A 21,142-nucleotide genomic window follows, 5' to 3' on the forward strand; every position below is an offset into this window, starting at 1 on the left:
TCTATTATGGCCTTCATAGAAGCAACAGGAGATTGTTGCATCCATCTAGAACCCTCAGAACTACAGTGCTATGATGTCACTCACTTCCACAGGCCTTGCAGAGTGTAAACAACAACAACCCAGCTTTGTTGTGTATGTAACCATAGGGATTTGTGATGTCACCTAGAACCTTCACAGCAGCGACAGCTTTATGAGGAGCATCAGCACTGCTCTGCCTGAGCAGAACCATCACCGCCATAGGTTGTCAAATAACCCGGATTTAACCCACACAGGTAAGTCCAATGGGGTGCAGGCATGTCCTCTATGCTTACAGCTTCCCGTGGGTGTTGGTTTGATACCGTTTGGGGACAGCCAAGGAGGCATCTGCAGGCAACAAAGGTAGGTGTGTGCTTGTGTGTGTGTTTCCTATGCAGATCCTAAGCCCAGTGTCACATGCAAGTAGGAGGAGTAAGAAGGGTTCCTGGCAAATCCGGGTTATGGATTGCATTTAAAAAGGCCCCGTGGGAGTGCAATGGGCCCCTGTCTTGCTGCTTAGCAATAATGGTATGGGTTTAGGTTCTGCTGTGTGTACTGGTGGTTGACTGCCCCCCAGCCCAGAGTGTGCATGGAAAATTGTCTGGCAGCCTCCCTGACAGCAAGCAGTGATAGTGCCCATGAAGGGGACCTTGTTGGGCCCGCCCCTTTCACGGTTATCGCTTCTCGGCCTTTTGGCTAAGATCGAGTGTAGTTCTGCTCACTTGGTCTGGCCAGAGGGTGTCTGGGGTACCCGGCTCCTTTGCCTGGGGGGATCGTCCTTCTTAACGGAGGGACTTCACCCCCCTGCTGCTATCAGGGAGCCGGCTTAGTCCCCAGACAACGGGAGGCGATCCCCACCTACCTACTTCGGTGGGGGAGGTGTCTGGACATCATGGACATGGAGGAAGATTGCGGTTTTTCTTCGGAAGGCGTGCCGCCTTTTGCGAGACTTCGGAATGGAGTTCGTATTTCCCTGCTCGATGTCCGGAAGAAGGAAAGAGGCCTTGTCTTTGTCGTGGAAGAAGTGCTGTTTAAGTTGCTGGAAGTCAAGAGGGAGCAAATCCTATCCATGCTTGAGTTTCCCAGAAGTGGATACTACGACGTGGTGCTGGCTTCTGAAGAGGACTATGAGTCATTTTGGAACATATTGCAGCAAAAGAAGGTATGTCCGGTTTTGGAAGGGGTGGAGATAGTTCCACATTTCCCACGTAGAGAACGATTGGTGACTATAAGGATGTATAGCCCATATACTTCGGAGGAGGATATCGTTACCTTTTTGTCTCGATTCTGTTACAGTGTTCTGCCTAAAGGCAAGGTATTTAATCAATATGGACTATGGACCACCAAGTGGAGGTTCCATGTGAAATTTAAAATGGCAGATGGCAAGTTAGTGATCCCCCCAGGACGGTTTAAAATTGGTTCTGTGAACGGGGATCTGTATTTTTCTGGCATGCAAGATTTTTGCCGCAAATGTAAACAGTACGGTCACAGAAAGGAGGATTGCACGTTTTTGTGGTGTTTCAAGTGTCAAGAGGAGGGTCACGACGTGGAAAATTGTCAAAAGAAAAGGAAATGCCATCTGTGTGGTGAGGAGGGCCATCTGCTTGGCTCGTGTCCTAAGAAAAAGTCTGAGAAAAATTCAGAGAAAAAGGAAGCTGTAAAAAGAAGCAGAGAGGAACCAGCTGAAGTGAAAGAACCAGAAGTGGAGCAGGTTCCAACTAGAAGACCTACAGAGCAGAAGAAGAAGAGAGAGGAGGAAGTGTATGTGCCAGTGCAGTATTTTGGTGTGCTTGGTGGTTTGTTGGAAAATTTGTCGGAAGCAGAAAGAAAAACGTTTGACAAAGATATGATGGATCTAAAGATAGGCTTGAAGAACCGGGAGGAAGAAGCTCGGGATAAAGTCTATTTTTCTTTCAAGGCAGACATGAACCGTTTTGTTGAAACGTATAAAATTCCAGGCTGGTTGGCGTCTCAAGTTAAGAAAGATATAGCAAATGGCAATATCAGTCGAGGACTGATAGACTTTCTAATGGTGTTTGCATGGAGGAAGGGGATGACCTTCTAATTTGGTTTTGCTTAATTAGAAAGTAATGTTTGGTTTTGCTATTTTATGTTGTTTCTTATTTTGTTTTTAAATGTTCTATTTTGTTTCATTAGTGTTTAAGAAAAGAAATAAAAACATGTTACCTGATGATGAACACAAAATTGAGTTCCAAATAAGATCTTGGAACTCTGAGTGAGTTCTGAGGGCTAACTTAAAAAATCTGTTCTTATCAGTTTAATATCTGATACGTCCCCTATCTGGGGACCATATATTAAATGGATTTTTGAGAACGGGGGCCGATTTCGAAGCTTGCTTCCGTCGCCCTATGCATTGACCCGATATGGCAGTATCTTCGGGTACAGTGCACCACCCCCTTACAGGGTTAAAAAGAAAGATTCCTACTTTCATTGCTACCTGCTTGCTGGCTAGCCAGCTAGCCAGCCCTGTGGGCCTTGCTGCTGCTGCAGCCAAAAAACAAAAGGTGGTGCTGCTGCTGCTTCTGCTGCTTCTGCTTCTGCTTGTGTCTGGCCCCTGTTGGAGCGTCCAGGCACAGGACTTCTGCTGCTGCTGACTAAATGGCCTCCTTAATTGGATCATTTGAGTAGCCAGCACACCTGTGCAGGTAGGGCATGACATGATAGGCAGCTGCCTTGATAGCGGGTGGGTGCTGAATGTTCCTAATTGACAAAATAAGATTAATGCTTATGAAGAAATATAAAATCTCATCCCTTCCCCAATATCGCGCCACACCCCTACCCCTTAATTCCCTGGTTGAACGTGATGGACATATGTCTTTTTTCGACCGTACTAACTATGTAACTATGTAACATAACATGGGGGGGGGGGGGGTCTCCTGGCTGTTCACACAGGTGTGTCATTGCTGTACATTGACCATGCATTGCTTCTGTGGTATTGCAAAGGCAAAGACAAATGCTTCCAGCCATCCATTGCACTAATGGATTGGTCATCAGCTGGCTGTCTATGTCCCGCATCAATATAGACCAAAGTACAGAGGGTTAGGCTATGCTATTGTGCACCTACCTGATGCATCAGAAGGTGCGAGGCCCTTGCTAAATTCTGTGCACAGACTTTGAGATCTATACTTTAGACTGTATCTAAACCTGCTCCAACATGGACTGACATTCTGGCCTACTTTCAGCCGATGCGACTTGTCTGTCGCTGAACAGTCGCTTTTTATGTATTCAGCACCTATGTATAATGTTGTAAAAATGCTCTAGAAGCTAAAGTCGCAGAAATGTCACACATATTTGGCCTGCAACTTTCTGTGCGACAAATTCAGACAGGAAAAATCAGTATAAATCCTTAGAAAATTATCCCCCAGTGTCTCCATCTGCTGGCGGTATTGAATAAGCATTGCTGCACTGATGGGGTATGCATTAGACGAAAAAAAAGAAGAAAAAGAAGAATAATACGCCCAGAAAAGAGGCGAAAAGGAGAAAAACGTAAAAAAACGTGAAAAAAAAGTAAGAGGAAGAGAAGGGAAAAAAAGGTGGAAATGGGTTTAAAAGTGATTTCGGCGGAGAAATATATATATATATATATATATATATATATATATATATATATATACGCGCACACACACACATATATATAAACGTATTCTCCGTTGAGATATTGCAGCCGCTGCTGTGTCCAGGCCCAGGAGCCTTAGCACTGTGCTGTGATGTCACTCAATACCACTGACATCACTAGGTGTAAACAACATCTCTCCTTTGCTGTGTATGTGACTATGGAGCTGTTTGGTGATGTCGTCTATTATGGCCTTCATAGAAGCAACAGGAGATTGTTGCATCCATCTAGAACCCTCAGAACTACAGTGCTATGATGTCACTCACTTCCACAGGCCTTGCAGAGTGTAAACAACAACAACCCAGCTTTGTTGTGTATGTAACCATAGGGATTTGTGATGTCACCTAGAACCTTCACAGCAGCGACAGCTTTATGAGGAGCATCAGCACTGCTCTGCCTGAGCAGAACCATCACCGCCATAGGTTGTCAAATAACCCGGATTTAACCCACACAGGTAAGTCCAATGGGGTGCAGGCATGTCCTCTATGCTTACAGCTTCCCGTGGGTGTTGGTTTGATACCGTTTGGGGACAGCCAAGGAGGCATCTGCAGGCAACAAAGGTAGGTGTGTGCTTGTGTGTGTGTTTCCTATGCAGATCCTAAGCCCAGTGTCACATGCAAGTAGGAGGAGTAAGAAGGGTTCCTGGCAAATCCGGGTTATGGATTGCATTTAAAAAGGCCCCGTGGGAGTGCAATGGGCCCCTGTCTTGCTGCTTAGCAATAATGGTATGGGTTTAGGTTCTGCTGTGTGTACTGGTGGTTGACTGCCCCCCAGCCCAGAGTGTGCATGGAAAATTGTCTGGCAGCCTCCCTGACAGCAAGCAGTGATAGTGCCCATGAAGGGGACCTTGTTGGGCCCGCCCCTTTCACGGTTATCGCTTCTCGGCCTTTTGGCTAAGATCAAGTGTAGTATCTGTTCTTATCAGTTTAATATCTGATACGTCCCCTATCTGGGGACCATATATTAAATGGATTTTTGAGAACGGGGGCCGATTTCGAAGCTTGCTTCCGTCGCCCTATGCATTGACCCGATATGGCAGTATCTTCGGGTACAGTGCACCACCCCCTTACAGGGTTAAAAAGAAAGATTCCTACTTTCATTGCTACCTGCTTGCTGGCTAGCCAGCTAGCCAGCCCTGTGGGCCTTGCTGCTGCTGCAGCCAAAAAACAAAAGGTGGTGCTGCTGCTGCTTCTGCTGCTTCTGCTTCTGCTTGTGTCTGGCCCCTGTTGGAGCGTCCAGGCACAGGACTTCTGCTGCTGCTGACTAAATGGCCTCCTTAATTGGATCATTTGAGTAGCCAGCACACCTGTGCAGGTAGGGCATGACATGATAGGCAGCTGCCTTGATAGCGGGTGGGTGCTGAATGTTCCTAATTGACAAAATAAGATTAATGCTTATGAAGAAATATAAAATCTCATCCCTTCCCCAATATCGCGCCACACCCCTACCCCTTAATTCCCTGGTTGAACGTGATGGACATATGTCTTTTTTCGACCGTACTAACTATGTAACTATGTAACATAACATGGGGGGGGGGGGTCTCCTGGCTGTTCACACAGGTGTGTCATTGCTGTACATTGACCATGCATTGCTTCTGTGGTATTGCAAAGGCAAAGACAAATGCTTCCAGCCATCCATTGCACTAATGGATTGGTCATCAGCTGGCTGTCTATGTCCCGCATCAATATAGACCAAAGTACAGAGGGTTAGGCTATGCTATTGTGCACCTACCTGATGCATCAGAAGGTGCGAGGCCCTTGCTAAATTCTGTGCACAGACTTTGAGATCTATACTTTAGACTGTATCTAAACCTGCTCCAACATGGACTGACATTCTGGCCTACTTTCAGCCGATGCGACTTGTCTGTCGCTGAACAGTCGCTTTTTATGTATTCAGCACCTATGTATAATGTTGTAAAAATGCTCTAGAAGCTAAAGTCGCAGAAATGTCACACATATTTGGCCTGCAACTTTCTGTGCGACAAATTCAGACAGGAAAAATCAGTATAAATCCTTAGAAAATTATCCCCCAGTGTCTCCATCTGCTGGCGGTATTGAATAAGCATTGCTGCACTGATGGGGTATGCATTAGACGAAAAAAAAGAAGAAAAAGAAGAATAATACGCCCAGAAAAGAGGCGAAAAGGAGAAAAACGTAAAAAAACGTGAAAAAAAAGTAAGAGGAAGAGAAGGGAAAAAAAGGTGGAAATGGGTTTAAAAGTGATTTCGGCGGAGAAATATATATATATATATATATATATATATATATATATATATATACGCGCACACACACACATATATATAAACGTATTCTCCGTTGAGATATTGCAGCCGCTGCTGTGTCCAGGCCCAGGAGCCTTAGCACTGTGCTGTGATGTCACTCAATACCACTGACATCACTAGGTGTAAACAACATCTCTCCTTTGCTGTGTATGTGACTATGGAGCTGTTTGGTGATGTCGTCTATTATGGCCTTCATAGAAGCAACAGGAGATTGTTGCATCCATCTAGAACCCTCAGAACTACAGTGCTATGATGTCACTCACTTCCACAGGCCTTGCAGAGTGTAAACAACAACAACCCAGCTTTGTTGTGTATGTAACCATAGGGATTTGTGATGTCACCTAGAACCTTCACAGCAGCGACAGCTTTATGAGGAGCATCAGCACTGCTCTGCCTGAGCAGAACCATCACCGCCATAGGTTGTCAAATAACCCGGATTTAACCCACACAGGTAAGTCCAATGGGGTGCAGGCATGTCCTCTATGCTTACAGCTTCCCGTGGGTGTTGGTTTGATACCGTTTGGGGACAGCCAAGGAGGCATCTGCAGGCAACAAAGGTAGGTGTGTGCTTGTGTGTGTGTTTCCTATGCAGATCCTAAGCCCAGTGTCACATGCAAGTAGGAGGAGTAAGAAGGGTTCCTGGCAAATCCGGGTTATGGATTGCATTTAAAAAGGCCCCGTGGGAGTGCAATGGGCCCCTGTCTTGCTGCTTAGCAATAATGGTATGGGTTTAGGTTCTGCTGTGTGTACTGGTGGTTGACTGCCCCCCAGCCCAGAGTGTGCATGGAAAATTGTCTGGCAGCCTCCCTGACAGCAAGCAGTGATAGTGCCCATGAAGGGGACCTTGTTGGGCCCGCCCCTTTCACGGTTATCGCTTCTCGGCCTTTTGGCTAAGATCAAGTGTAGTATCTGTTCTTATCAGTTTAATATCTGATACGTCCCCTATCTGGGGACCATATATTAAATGGATTTTTGAGAACGGGGGCCGATTTCGAAGCTTGCTTCCGTCGCCCTATGCATTGACCCGATATGGCAGTATCTTCGGGTACAGTGCACCACCCCCTTACAGGGTTAAAAAGAAAGATTCCTACTTTCATTGCTACCTGCTTGCTGGCTAGCCAGCTAGCCAGCCCTGTGGGCCTTGCTGCTGCTGCAGCCAAAAAACAAAAGGTGGTGCTGCTGCTGCTTCTGCTGCTTCTGCTTCTGCTTGTGTCTGGCCCCTGTTGGAGCGTCCAGGCACAGGACTTCTGCTGCTGCTGACTAAATGGCCTCCTTAATTGGATCATTTGAGTAGCCAGCACACCTGTGCAGGTAGGGCATGACATGATAGGCAGCTGCCTTGATAGCGGGTGGGTGCTGAATGTTCCTAATTGACAAAATAAGATTAATGCTTATGAAGAAATATAAAATCTCATCCCTTCCCCAATATCGCGCCACACCCCTACCCCTTAATTCCCTGGTTGAACGTGATGGACATATGTCTTTTTTCGACCGTACTAACTATGTAACTATGTAACATAACATGGGGGGGGGGGGGTCTCCTGGCTGTTCACACAGGTGTGTCATTGCTGTACATTGACCATGCATTGCTTCTGTGGTATTGCAAAGGCAAAGACAAATGCTTCCAGCCATCCATTGCACTAATGGATTGGTCATCAGCTGGCTGTCTATGTCCCGCATCAATATAGACCAAAGTACAGAGGGTTAGGCTATGCTATTGTGCACCTACCTGATGCATCAGAAGGTGCGAGGCCCTTGCTAAATTCTGTGCACAGACTTTGAGATCTATACTTTAGACTGTATCTAAACCTGCTCCAACATGGACTGACATTCTGGCCTACTTTCAGCCGATGCGACTTGTCTGTCGCTGAACAGTCGCTTTTTATGTATTCAGCACCTATGTATAATGTTGTAAAAATGCTCTAGAAGCTAAAGTCGCAGAAATGTCACACATATTTGGCCTGCAACTTTCTGTGCGACAAATTCAGACAGGAAAAATCAGTATAAATCCTTAGAAAATTATCCCCCAGTGTCTCCATCTGCTGGCGGTATTGAATAAGCATTGCTGCACTGATGGGGTATGCATTAGACGAAAAAAAAGAAGAAAAAGAAGAATAATACGCCCAGAAAAGAGGCGAAAAGGAGAAAAACGTAAAAAAACGTGAAAAAAAAGTAAGAGGAAGAGAAGGGAAAAAAAGGTGGAAATGGGTTTAAAAGTGATTTCGGCGGAGAAATATATATATATATATATATATATATATATATATATATATATATATATACGCGCACACACACACATATATATAAACGTATTCTCCGTTGAGATATTGCAGCCGCTGCTGTGTCCAGGCCCAGGAGCCTTAGCACTGTGCTGTGATGTCACTCAATACCACTGACATCACTAGGTGTAAACAACATCTCTCCTTTGCTGTGTATGTGACTATGGAGCTGTTTGGTGATGTCGTCTATTATGGCCTTCATAGAAGCAACAGGAGATTGTTGCATCCATCTAGAACCCTCAGAACTACAGTGCTATGATGTCACTCACTTCCACAGGCCTTGCAGAGTGTAAACAACAACAACCCAGCTTTGTTGTGTATGTAACCATAGGGATTTGTGATGTCACCTAGAACCTTCACAGCAGCGACAGCTTTATGAGGAGCATCAGCACTGCTCTGCCTGAGCAGAACCATCACCGCCATAGGTTGTCAAATAACCCGGATTTAACCCACACAGGTAAGTCCAATGGGGTGCAGGCATGTCCTCTATGCTTACAGCTTCCCGTGGGTGTTGGTTTGATACCGTTTGGGGACAGCCAAGGAGGCATCTGCAGGCAACAAAGGTAGGTGTGTGCTTGTGTGTGTGTTTCCTATGCAGATCCTAAGCCCAGTGTCACATGCAAGTAGGAGGAGTAAGAAGGGTTCCTGGCAAATCCGGGTTATGGATTGCATTTAAAAAGGCCCCGTGGGAGTGCAATGGGCCCCTGTCTTGCTGCTTAGCAATAATGGTATGGGTTTAGGTTCTGCTGTGTGTACTGGTGGTTGACTGCCCCCCAGCCCAGAGTGTGCATGGAAAATTGTCTGGCAGCCTCCCTGACAGCAAGCAGTGATAGTGCCCATGAAGGGGACCTTGTTGGGCCCGCCCCTTTCACGGTTATCGCTTCTCGGCCTTTTGGCTAAGATCAAGTGTAGTATCTGTTCTTATCAGTTTAATATCTGATACGTCCCCTATCTGGGGACCATATATTAAATGGATTTTTGAGAACGGGGGCCGATTTCGAAGCTTGCTTCCGTCGCCCTATGCATTGACCCGATATGGCAGTATCTTCGGGTACAGTGCACCACCCCCTTACAGGGTTAAAAAGAAAGATTCCTACTTTCATTGCTACCTGCTTGCTGGCTAGCCAGCTAGCCAGCCCTGTGGGCCTTGCTGCTGCTGCAGCCAAAAAACAAAAGGTGGTGCTGCTGCTGCTTCTGCTGCTTCTGCTTCTGCTTGTGTCTGGCCCCTGTTGGAGCGTCCAGGCACAGGACTTCTGCTGCTGCTGACTAAATGGCCTCCTTAATTGGATCATTTGAGTAGCCAGCACACCTGTGCAGGTAGGGCATGACATGATAGGCAGCTGCCTTGATAGCGGGTGGGTGCTGAATGTTCCTAATTGACAAAATAAGATTAATGCTTATGAAGAAATATAAAATCTCATCCCTTCCCCAATATCGCGCCACACCCCTACCCCTTAATTCCCTGGTTGAACGTGATGGACATATGTCTTTTTTCGACCGTACTAACTATGTAACTATGTAACATAACATGGGGGGGGGGGGTCTCCTGGCTGTTCACACAGGTGTGTCATTGCTGTACATTGACCATGCATTGCTTCTGTGGTATTGCAAAGGCAAAGACAAATGCTTCCAGCCATCCATTGCACTAATGGATTGGTCATCAGCTGGCTGTCTATGTCCCGCATCAATATAGACCAAAGTACAGAGGGTTAGGCTATGCTATTGTGCACCTACCTGATGCATCAGAAGGTGCGAGGCCCTTGCTAAATTCTGTGCACAGACTTTGAGATCTATACTTTAGACTGTATCTAAACCTGCTCCAACATGGACTGACATTCTGGCCTACTTTCAGCCGATGCGACTTGTCTGTCGCTGAACAGTCGCTTTTTATGTATTCAGCACCTATGTATAATGTTGTAAAAATGCTCTAGAAGCTAAAGTCGCAGAAATGTCACACATATTTGGCCTGCAACTTTCTGTGCGACAAATTCAGACAGGAAAAATCAGTATAAATCCTTAGAAAATTATCCCCCAGTGTCTCCATCTGCTGGCGGTATTGAATAAGCATTGCTGCACTGATGGGGTATGCATTAGACGAAAAAAAAGAAGAAAAAGAAGAATAATACGCCCAGAAAAGAGGCGAAAAGGAGAAAAACGTAAAAAAACGTGAAAAAAAAGTAAGAGGAAGAGAAGGGAAAAAAAGGTGGAAATGGGTTTAAAAGTGATTTCGGCGGAGAAATATATATATATATATATATATATATATATATATATATATATATATACGCGCACACACACACATATATATAAACGTATTCTCCGTTGAGATATTGCAGCCGCTGCTGTGTCCAGGCCCAGGAGCCTTAGCACTGTGCTGTGATGTCACTCAATACCACTGACATCACTAGGTGTAAACAACATCTCTCCTTTGCTGTGTATGTGACTATGGAGCTGTTTGGTGATGTCGTCTATTATGGCCTTCATAGAAGCAACAGGAGATTGTTGCATCCATCTAGAACCCTCAGAACTACAGTGCTATGATGTCACTCACTTCCACAGGCCTTGCAGAGTGTAAACAACAACAACCCAGCTTTGTTGTGTATGTAACCATAGGGATTTGTGATGTCACCTAGAACCTTCACAGCAGCGACAGCTTTATGAGGAGCATCAGCACTGCTCTGCCTGAGCAGAACCATCACCGCCATAGGTTGTCAAATAACCCGGATTTAACCCACACAGGTAAGTCCAATGGGGTGCAGGCATGTCCTCTATGCTTACAGCTTCCCGTGGGTGTTGGTTTGATACCGTTTGGGGACAGCCAAGGAGGCATCTGCAGGCAACAAAGGTAGGTGTGTGCTTGTGTGTGTGTTTCCTATGCAGATCCTAAGCCCAGTGTCACATGCAAGTAGGAGGAGTAAGAAGGGTTCCTGGCAAATCCGGGTTATGGATTGCATTTAAAAAGGCCCCGTGGGAGTGCAATGGGCCCCTGTCTTGCTGCTTAGCAATAATGGTATGGGTTTAGGTTCTGCTGTGTGTACTGGTGGTTGACTGCCCCCCAGCCCAGAGTGTGCATGGAAAATTGTCTGGCAGCCTCCCTGACAGCAAGCAGTGATAGTGCCCATGAAGGGGACCTTGTTGGGCCCGCCCCTTTCACGGTTATCGCTTCTCGGCCTTTTGGCTAAGATCAAGTGTAGTATCTGTTCTTATCAGTTTAATATCTGATACGTCCCCTATCTGGGGACCATATATTAAATGGATTTTTGAGAACGGGGGCCGATTTCGAAGCTTGCTTCCGTCGCCCTATGCATTGACCCGATATGGCAGTATCTTCGGGTACAGTGCACCACCCCCTTACAGGGTTAAAAAGAAAGATTCCTACTTTCATTGCTACCTGCTTGCTGGCTAGCCAGCTAGCCAGCCCTGTGGGCCTTGCTGCTGCTGCAGCCAAAAAACAAAAGGTGGTGCTGCTGCTGCTTCTGCTGCTTCTGCTTCTGCTTGTGTCTGGCCCCTGTTGGAGCGTCCAGGCACAGGACTTCTGCTGCTGCTGACTAAATGGCCTCCTTAATTGGATCATTTGAGTAGCCAGCACACCTGTGCAGGTAGGGCATGACATGATAGGCAGCTGCCTTGATAGCGGGTGGGTGCTGAATGTTCCTAATTGACAAAATAAGATTAATGCTTATGAAGAAATATAAAATCTCATCCCTTCCCCAATATCGCGCCACACCCCTACCCCTTAATTCCCTGGTTGAACGTGATGGACATATGTCTTTTTTCGACCGTACTAACTATGTAACTATGTAACATAACATGGGGGGGGGGGTCTCCTGGCTGTTCACACAGGTGTGTCATTGCTGTACATTGACCATGCATTGCTTCTGTGGTATTGCAAAGGCAAAGACAAATGCTTCCAGCCATCCATTGCACTAATGGATTGGTCATCAGCTGGCTGTCTATGTCCCGCATCAATATAGACCAAAGTACAGAGGGTTAGGCTATGCTATTGTGCACCTACCTGATGCATCAGAAGGTGCGAGGCCCTTGCTAAATTCTGTGCACAGACTTTGAGATCTATACTTTAGACTGTATCTAAACCTGCTCCAACATGGACTGACATTCTGGCCTACTTTCAGCCGATGCGACTTGTCTGTCGCTGAACAGTCGCTTTTTATGTATTCAGCACCTATGTATAATGTTGTAAAAATGCTCTAGAAGCTAAAGTCGCAGAAATGTCACACATATTTGGCCTGCAACTTTCTGTGCGACAAATTCAGACAGGAAAAATCAGTATAAATCCTTAGAAAATTATCCCCCAGTGTCTCCATCTGCTGGCGGTATTGAATAAGCATTGCTGCACTGATGGGGTATGCATTAGACGAAAAAAAAGAAGAAAAAGAAGAATAATACGCCCAGAAAAGAGGCGAAAAGGAGAAAAACGTAAAAAAACGTGAAAAAAAAGTAAGAGGAAGAGAAGGGAAAAAAAGGTGGAAATGGGTTTAAAAGTGATTTCGGCGGAGAAATATATATATATATATATATATATATATATATATATATATATATATATATATACGCGCACACACACACATATATATAAACGTATTCTCCGTTGAGATATTGCAGCCGCTGCTGTGTCCAGGCCCAGGAGCCTTAGCACTGTGCTGTGATGTCACTCAATACCACTGACATCACTAGGTGTAAACAACATCTCTCCTTTGCTGTGTATGTGACTATGGAGCTGTTTGGTGATGTCGTCTATTATGGCCTTCATAGAAGCAACAGGAGATTGTTGCATCCATCTAGAACCCTCAGAACTACAGTGCTATGATGTCACTCACTTCCACAGGCCTTGCAGAGTGTAAACAACAACAACCCAGCTTTGTTGTGTATGTAACCATAGGGATTTGTGATGTCACCTAGAACCTTCACAGCAGCGACAGCTTTATGAGGAGCATCAGCACTGCTCTGCCTGAGCAGAACCATCACCGCCATAGGTTGTCAAATAACCCGGATTTAACCCACACAGGTAAGTCCAATGGGGTGCAGGCATGTCCTCTATGCTTACAGCTTCCCGTGGGTGTTGGTTTGATACCGTTTGGGGACAGCCAAGGAGGCATCTGCAGGCAACAAAGGTAGGTGTGTGCTTGTGTGTGTGTTTCCTATGCAGATCCTAAGCCCAGTGTCACATGCAAGTAGGAGGAGTAAGAAGGGTTCCTGGCAAATCCGGGTTATGGATTGCATTTAAAAAGGCCCCGTGGGAGTGCAATGGGCCCCTGTCTTGCTGCTTAGCAATAATGGTATGGGTTTAGGTTCTGCTGTGTGTACTGGTGGTTGACTGCCCCCCAGCCCAGAGTGTGCATGGAAAATTGTCTGGCAGCCTCCCTGACAGCAAGCAGTGATAGTGCCCATGAAGGGGACCTTGTTGGGCCCGCCCCTTTCACGGTTATCGCTTCTCGGCCTTTTGGCTAAGATCAAGTGTAGTATCTGTTCTTATCAGTTTAATATCTGATACGTCCCCTATCTGGGGACCATATATTAAATGGATTTTTGAGAACGGGGGCCGATTTCGAAGCTTGCTTCCGTCGCCCTATGCATTGACCCGATATGGCAGTATCTTCGGGTACAGTGCACCACCCCCTTACAGGGTTAAAAAGAAAGATTCCTACTTTCATTGCTACCTGCTTGCTGGCTAGCCAGCTAGCCAGCCCTGTGGGCCTTGCTGCAGCCAAAAAACAAAAGGTGGTGCTGCTGCTGCTTCTGCTGCTTCTGCTTCTGCTTGTGTCTGGCCCCTGTTGGAGCGTCCAGGCACAGGACTTCTGCTGCTGCTGACTAAATGGCCTCCTTAATTGGATCATTTGAGTAGCCAGCACACCTGTGCAGGTAGGGCATGACATGATAGGCAGCTGCCTTGATAGCGGGTGGGTGCTGAATGTTCCTAATTGACAAAATAAGATTAATGCTTATGAAGAAATATAAAATCTCATCCCTTCCCCAATATCGCGCCACACCCCTACCCCTTAATTCCCTGGTTGAACGTGATGGACATATGTCTTTTTTCGACCGTACTAACTATGTAACTATGTAACATAACATGGGGGGGGGGGGTCTCCTGGCTGTTCACACAGGTGTGTCATTGCTGTACATTGACCATGCATTACTTCTGTGGTATTGCAAAGGCAAAGACAAATGCTTCCAGCCATCCATTGCACTAATGGATTGGTCATCAGCTGGCTGTCTATGTCCCGCATCAATATAGACCAAAGTACAGAGGGTTAGGCTATGCTATTGTGCACCTACCTGATGCATCAGAAGGTGCGAGGCCCTTGCTAAATTCTGTGCACAGACTTTGAGATCTATACTTTAGACTGTATCTAAACCTGCTCCAACATGGACTGACATTCTGGCCTACTTTCAGCCGATGCGACTTGTCTGTCGCTGAACAGTCGCTTTTTATGTATTCAGCACCTATGTATAATGTTGTAAAAATGCTCTAGAAGCTAAAGTCGCAGAAATGTCACACATATTTGGCCTGCAACTTTCTGTGCGACAAATTCAGACAGGAAAAATCAGTATAAATCCTTAGAAAATTATCCCCCAGTGTCTCCATCTGCTGGCGGTATTGAATAAGCATTGCTGCACTGATGGGGTATGCATTAGACGAAAAAAAAGAAGAAAAAGAAGAATAATACGCCCAGAAAAGAGGCGAAAAGGAGAAAAACGTAAAAAAACGTGAAAAAAAAGTAAGAGGAAGAGAAGGGAAAAAAAGGTGGAAATGGGTTTAAAAGTGATTTCGGCGGAGAAATATATATATATATATATATATATATATATATATATATATATATATATATATATACGCGCACACACACACATATATATAAACGTATTCTCCGTTGAGATATTGCAGCCGCTGCTGTGTCCAGGCCCAGGAGCCTTAGCACTGTGCTGTGATGTCACTCAATACCACTGACATCACTAGGTGTAAACAACATCTCTCCTTTGCTGTGTATGTGACTATGGAGCTGTTTGGTGATGTCGTCTATTATGGCCTTCATAGAAGCAACAGGAGATTGTTGCATCCATCTAGAACCCTCAGAACTACAGTGCTATGATGTCACTCACTTCCACAGGCCTTGCAGAGTGTAAACAACAACAACCCAGCTTTGTTGTGTATGTAACCATAGGGATTTGTGATGTCACCTAGAACCTTCACAGCAGCGACAGCTTTATGAGGAGCATCAGCACTGCTCTGCCTGAGCAGAACCATCACCGCCATAGGTTGTCAAATAACCCGGATTTAACCCACACAGGTAAGTCCAATGGGGTGCAGGCATGTCCTCTATGCTTACAGCTTCCCGTGGGTGTTGGTTTGATACCGTTTGGGGACAGCCAAGGAGGCATCTGCAGGCAACAAAGGTAGGTGTGTGCTTGTGTGTGTGTTTCCTATGCAGATCCTAAGCCCAGTGTCACATGCAAGTAGGAGGAGTAAGAAGGGTTCCTGGCAAATCCGGGTTATGGATTGCATTTAAAAAGGCCCCGTGGGAGTGCAATGGGCCCCTGTCTTGCTGCTTAGCAATAATGGTATGGGTTTAGGTTCTGCTGTGTGTACTGGTGGTTGACTGCCCCCCAGCCCAGAGTGTGCATGGAAAATTGTCTGGCAGCCTCCCTGACAGCAAGCAGTGATAGTGCCCATGAAGGGGACCTTGTTGGGCCCGCCCCTTTCACGGTTATCGCTTCTCGGCCTTTTGGCTAAGATCAAGTGTAGTATCTGTTCTTATCAGTTTAATATCTGATACGTCCCCTATCTGGGGACCATATATTAAATGGATTTTTGAGAACGGGGGCCGATTTCGAAGCTTGCTTCCGTCGCCCTATGCATTGACCCGATATGGCAGTATCTTCGGGTACAGTGCACCACCCCCTTACAGGGTTAAAAAGAAAGATTCCTACTTTCATTGCTACCTGCTTGCTGGCTAGCCAGCTAGCCAGCCCTGTGGGCCTTGCTGCTGCTGCAGCCAAAAAACAAAAGGTGGTGCTGCTGCTGCTTCTGCTGCTTCTGCTTCTGCTTGTGTCTGGCCCCTGTTGGAGCGTCCAGGCACAGGACTTCTGCTGCTGCTGACTAAATGGCCTCCTTAATTGGATCATTTGAGTAGCCAGCACACCTGTGCAGGTAGGGCATGACATGATAGGCAGCTGCCTTGATAGCGGGTGGGTGCTGAATGTTCCTAATTGACAAAATAAGATTAATGCTTATGAAGAAATATAAAATCTCATCCCTTCCCCAATATCGCGCCACACCCCTACCCCTTAATTCCCTGGTTGAACGTGATGGACATATGTCTTTTTTCGACCGTACTAACTATGTAACTATGTAACATAACATGGGGGGGGGGGGTCTCCTGGCTGTTCACACAGGTGTGTCATTGCTGTACATTGACCATGCATTGCTTCTGTGGTATTGCAAAGGCAAAGACAAATGCTTCCAGCCATCCATTGCACTAATGGATTGGTCATCAGCTGGCTGTCTATGTCCCGCATCAATATAGACCAAAGTACAGAGGGTTAGGCTATGCTATTGTGCACCTACCTGATGCATCAGAAGGTGCGAGGCCCTTGCTAAATTCTGTGCACAGACTTTGAGATCTATACTTTAGACTGTATCTAAACCTGCTCCAACATGGACTGACATTCTGGCCTACTTTCAGCCGATGCGACTTGTCTGTCGCTGAACAGTCGCTTTTTATGTATTCAGCACCTATGTATAATGTTGTAAAAATGCTCTAGAAGCTAAAGTCGCAGAAATGTCACACATATTTGGCCTGCAACTTTCTGTGCGACAAATTCAGACAGGAAAAATCAGTATAAATCCTTAGAAAATTATCCCCCAGTGTCTCCATCTGCTGGCGGTATTGAATAAGCATTGCTGCACTGATGGGGTATGCATTAGACGAAAAAAAAGAAGAAAAAGAAGAATAATACGCCCAGAAAAGAGGCGAAAAGGAGAAAAACGTAAAAAAACGTGAAAAAAAAGTAAGAGGAAGAGAAGGGAAAAAAAGGTGGAAATGGGTTTAAAAGTGATTTCGGCGGAGAAATATATATATATATATATATATATATATATATATATATATATATATATATATACGCGCACACACACACATATATATAAACGTATTCTCCGTTGAGATATTGCAGCCGCTGCTGTGTCCAGGCCCAGGAGCCTTAGCACTGTGCTGTGATGTCACTCAATACCACTGACATCACTAGGTGTAAACAACATCTCTCCTTTGCTGTGTATGTGACTATGGAGCTGTTTGGTGATGTCGTCTATTATGGCCTTCATAGAAGCAACAGGAGATTGTTGCATCCATCTAGAACCCTCAGAACTACAGTGCTATGATGTCACTCACTTCCACAGGCCTTGCAGAGTGTAAACAACAACAACCCAGCTTTGTTGTGTATGTAACCATAGGGATTTGTGATGTCACCTAGAACCTTCACAGCAGCGACAGCTTTATGAGGAGCATCAGCACTGCTCTGCCTGAGCAGAACCATCACCGCCATAGGTTGTCAAATAACCCGGATTTAACCCACACAGGTAAGTCCAATGGGGTGCAGGCATGTCCTCTATGCTTACAGCTTCCCGTGGGTGTTGGTTTGATACCGTTTGGGGACAGCCAAGGAGGCATCTGCAGGCAACAAAGGTAGGTGTGTGCTTGTGTGTGTGTTTCCTATGCAGATCCTAAGCCCAGTGTCACATGCAAGTAGGAGGAGTAAGAAGGGTTCCTGGCAAATCCGGGTTATGGATTGCATTTAAAAAGGCCCCGTGGGAGTGCAATGGGCCCCTGTCTTGCTGCTTAGCAATAATGGTATGGGTTTAGGTTCTGCTGTGTGTACTGGTGGTTGACTGCCCCCCAGCCCAGAGTGTGCATGGAAAATTGTCTGGCAGCCTCCCTGACAGCAAGCAGTGATAGTGCCCATGAAGGGGACCTTGTTGGGCCCGCCCCTTTCACGGTTATCGCTTCTCGGCCTTTTGGCTAAGATCAAGTGTAGTATCTGTTCTTATCAGTTTAATATCTGATACGTCCCCTATCTGGGGACCATATATTAAATGGATTTTTGAGAACGGGGGCCGATTTCGAAGCTTGCTTCCGTCGCCCTATGCATTGACCCGATATGGCAGTATCTTCGGGTACAGTGCACCACCCCCTTACAGGGTTAAAAAGAAAGATTCCTACTTTCATTGCTACCTGCTTGCTGGCTAGCCAGCTAGCCAGCCCTGTGGGCCTTGCTGCTGCTGCAGCCAAAAAACAAAAGGTGGTGCTGCTGCTGCTTCTGCTGCTTCTGCTTCTGCTTGTGTCTGGCCCCTGTTGGAGCGTCCAGGCACAGGACTTCTGCTGCTGCTGACTAAATGGCCTCCTTAATTGGATCATTTGAGTAGCCAGCACACCTGTGCAGGTAGGGCATGACATGATAGGCAGCTGCCTTGATAGCGGGTGGGTGCTGAATGTTCCTAATTGACAAAATAAGATTAATGCTTATGAAGAAATATAAAATCTCATCCCTTCCCCAATATCGCGCCACACCCCTACCCCTTAATTCCCTGGTTGAACGTGATGGACATATGTCTTTTTTCGACCGTACTAACTATGTAACTATGTAACATAACATGGGGGGGGGGGGTCTCCTGGCTGTTCACACAGGTGTGTCATTGCTGTACATTGACCATGCATTGCTTCTGTGGTATTGCAAAGGCAAAGACAAATGCTTCCAGCCATCCATTGCACTAATGGATTGGTCATCAGCTGGCTGTCTATGTCCCGCATCAATATAGACCAAAGTACAGAGGGTTAGGCTATGCTATTGTGCACCTACCTGATGCATCAGAAGGTGCGAGGCCCTTGCTAAATTCTGTGCACAGACTTTGAGATCTATACTTTAGACTGTATCTAAACCTGCTCCAACATGGACTGACATTCTGGCCTACTTTCAGCCGATGCGACTTGTCTGTCGCTGAACAGTCGCTTTTTATGTATTCAGCACCTATGTATAATGTTGTAAAAATGCTCTAGAAGCTAAAGTCGCAGAAATGTCACACATATTTGGCCTGCAACTTTCTGTGCGACAAATTCAGACAGGAAAAATCAGTATAAATCCTTAGAAAATTATCCCCCAGTGTCTCCATCTGCTGGCGGTATTGAATAAGCATTGCTGCACTGATGGGGTATGCATTAGACGAAAAAAAAGAAGAAAAAGAAGAATAATACGCCCAGAAAAGAGGCGAAAAGGAGAAAAACGTAAAAAAACGTGAAAAAAAAGTAAGAGGAAGAGAAGGGAAAAAAAGGTGGAAATGGGTTTAAAAGTGATTTCGGCGGAGAAATATATATATATATATATATATATATATATATATATATATATATATATACGCGCACACACACACATATATATAAACGTATTCTCCGTTGAGATATTGCAGCCGCTGCTGTGTCCAGGCCCAGGAGCCTTAGCACTGTGCTGTGATGTCACTCAATACCACTGACATCACTAGGTGTAAACAACATCTCTCCTTTGCTGTGTATGTGACTATGGAGCTGTTTGGTGATGTCGTCTATTATGGCCTTCATAGAAGCAACAGGAGATTGTTGCATCCATCTAGAACCCTCAGAACTACAGTGCTATGATGTCACTCACTTCCACAGGCCTTGCAGAGTGTAAACAACAACAACCCAGCTTTGTTGTGTATGTAACCATAGGGATTTGTGATGTCACCTAGAACCTTCACAGCAGCGACAGCTTTATGAGGAGCATCAGCACTGCTCTGCCTGAGCAGAACCATCACCGCCATAGGTTGTCAAATAACCCGGATTTAACCCACACAGGTAAGTCCAATGGGGTGCAGGCATGTCCTCTATGCTTACAGCTTCCCGTGGGTGTTGGTTTGATACCGTTTGGGGACAGCCAAGGAGGCATCTGCAGGCAACAAAGGTAGGTGTGTGCTTGTGTGTGTGTTTCCTATGCAGATCCTAAGCCCAGTGTCACATGCAAGTAGGAGGAGTAAGAAGGGTTCCTGGCAAATCCGGGTTATGGATTGCATTTAAAAAGGCCCCGTGGGAGTGCAATGGGCCCCTGTCTTGCTGCTTAGCAATAATGGTATGGGTTTAGGTTCTGCTGTGTGTACTGGTGGTTGACTGCCCCCCAGCCCAGAGTGTGCATGGAAAATTGTCTGGCAGCCTCCCTGACAGCAAGCAGTGATAGTGCCCATGAAGGGGACCTTGTTGGGCCCGCCCCTTTCACGGTTATCGCTTCTCGGCCTTTTGGCTAAGATCAAGTGTAGTATCTGTTCTTATCAGTTTAATATCTGATACGTCCCCTATCTGGGGACCATATATTAAATGGATTTTTGAGAACGGGGGCCGATTTCGAAGCTTGCTTCCGTCGCCCTATGCATTGACCCGATATGGCAGTATCTTCGGGTACAGTGCACCACCCCCTTACAGGGTTAAAAAGAAAGATTCCTACTTTCATTGCTACCTGCTTGCTGGCTAGCCAGCTAGCCAGCCCTGTGGGCCTTGCTGCTGCTGCAGCCAAAAAACAAAAGGTGGTGCTGCTGCTGCTTCTGCTGCTTCTGCTTCTGCTTGTGTCTGGCCCCTGTTGGAGCGTCCAGGCACAGGACTTCTGCTGCTGCTGACTAAATGGCCTCCTTAATTGGATCATTTGAGTAGCCAGCACACCTGTGCAGGTAGGGCATGACATGATAGGCAGCTGCCTTGATAGCGGGTGGGTGCTGAATGTTCCTAATTGACAAAATAAGATTAATGCTTATGAAGAAATATAAAATCTCATCCCTTCCCCAATATCGCGCCACACCCCTACCCCTTAATTCCCTGGTTGAACGTGATGGACATATGTCTTTTTTCGACCGTACTAACT

At 46.0% G+C, this 21,142-nt stretch overlaps 9 non-coding genes across 9 annotated transcripts; all 9 read left to right on the forward strand.

Annotated features, from left to right (window-relative positions):
* The first annotated feature begins 2,243 nt into the window (after nt 1-2,243).
* On the forward strand, nt 2,244-2,431 carry LOC130316172 (U2 spliceosomal RNA). The gene has a single exon (XR_008863542.1). It is a non-coding gene; the product is annotated as a U2 spliceosomal RNA (small nuclear RNA).
* A 2,091-nt stretch (nt 2,432-4,522) lies between these two features.
* Nucleotides 4,523-4,713, forward strand: LOC130316160 (U2 spliceosomal RNA). Its single transcript, XR_008863531.1, has one exon. It is a non-coding gene; the product is annotated as a U2 spliceosomal RNA (small nuclear RNA).
* A 2,087-nt stretch (nt 4,714-6,800) lies between these two features.
* On the forward strand, nt 6,801-6,991 carry LOC130316161 (U2 spliceosomal RNA). The gene has a single exon (XR_008863532.1). It is a non-coding gene; the product is annotated as a U2 spliceosomal RNA (small nuclear RNA).
* A 2,094-nt stretch (nt 6,992-9,085) lies between these two features.
* Nucleotides 9,086-9,276, forward strand: LOC130316163 (U2 spliceosomal RNA). The gene has a single exon (XR_008863534.1). It is a non-coding gene; the product is annotated as a U2 spliceosomal RNA (small nuclear RNA).
* Nucleotides 9,277-11,367: 2,091 nt separating this feature from the next.
* LOC130316165 (U2 spliceosomal RNA) lies at nt 11,368-11,558 on the forward strand. The gene has a single exon (XR_008863535.1). It is a non-coding gene; the product is annotated as a U2 spliceosomal RNA (small nuclear RNA).
* Nucleotides 11,559-13,654: 2,096 nt separating this feature from the next.
* On the forward strand, nt 13,655-13,845 carry LOC130316166 (U2 spliceosomal RNA). The gene has a single exon (XR_008863536.1). It is a non-coding gene; the product is annotated as a U2 spliceosomal RNA (small nuclear RNA).
* Nucleotides 13,846-15,938: 2,093 nt separating this feature from the next.
* Nucleotides 15,939-16,129, forward strand: LOC130316167 (U2 spliceosomal RNA). Its single transcript, XR_008863537.1, has one exon. It is a non-coding gene; the product is annotated as a U2 spliceosomal RNA (small nuclear RNA).
* A 2,097-nt stretch (nt 16,130-18,226) lies between these two features.
* On the forward strand, nt 18,227-18,417 carry LOC130316168 (U2 spliceosomal RNA). The gene has a single exon (XR_008863538.1). It is a non-coding gene; the product is annotated as a U2 spliceosomal RNA (small nuclear RNA).
* A 2,093-nt stretch (nt 18,418-20,510) lies between these two features.
* Nucleotides 20,511-20,701, forward strand: LOC130316169 (U2 spliceosomal RNA). Its single transcript, XR_008863539.1, has one exon. It is a non-coding gene; the product is annotated as a U2 spliceosomal RNA (small nuclear RNA).
* Nucleotides 20,702-21,142: the final 441 nt, after the last annotated feature.

This window comes from Hyla sarda, unplaced genomic scaffold (assembly GCF_029499605.1).
Source record: "Hyla sarda isolate aHylSar1 unplaced genomic scaffold, aHylSar1.hap1 scaffold_1912, whole genome shotgun sequence".
Lineage (NCBI taxonomy): Eukaryota > Metazoa > Chordata > Amphibia > Anura > Hylidae > Hyla > Hyla sarda.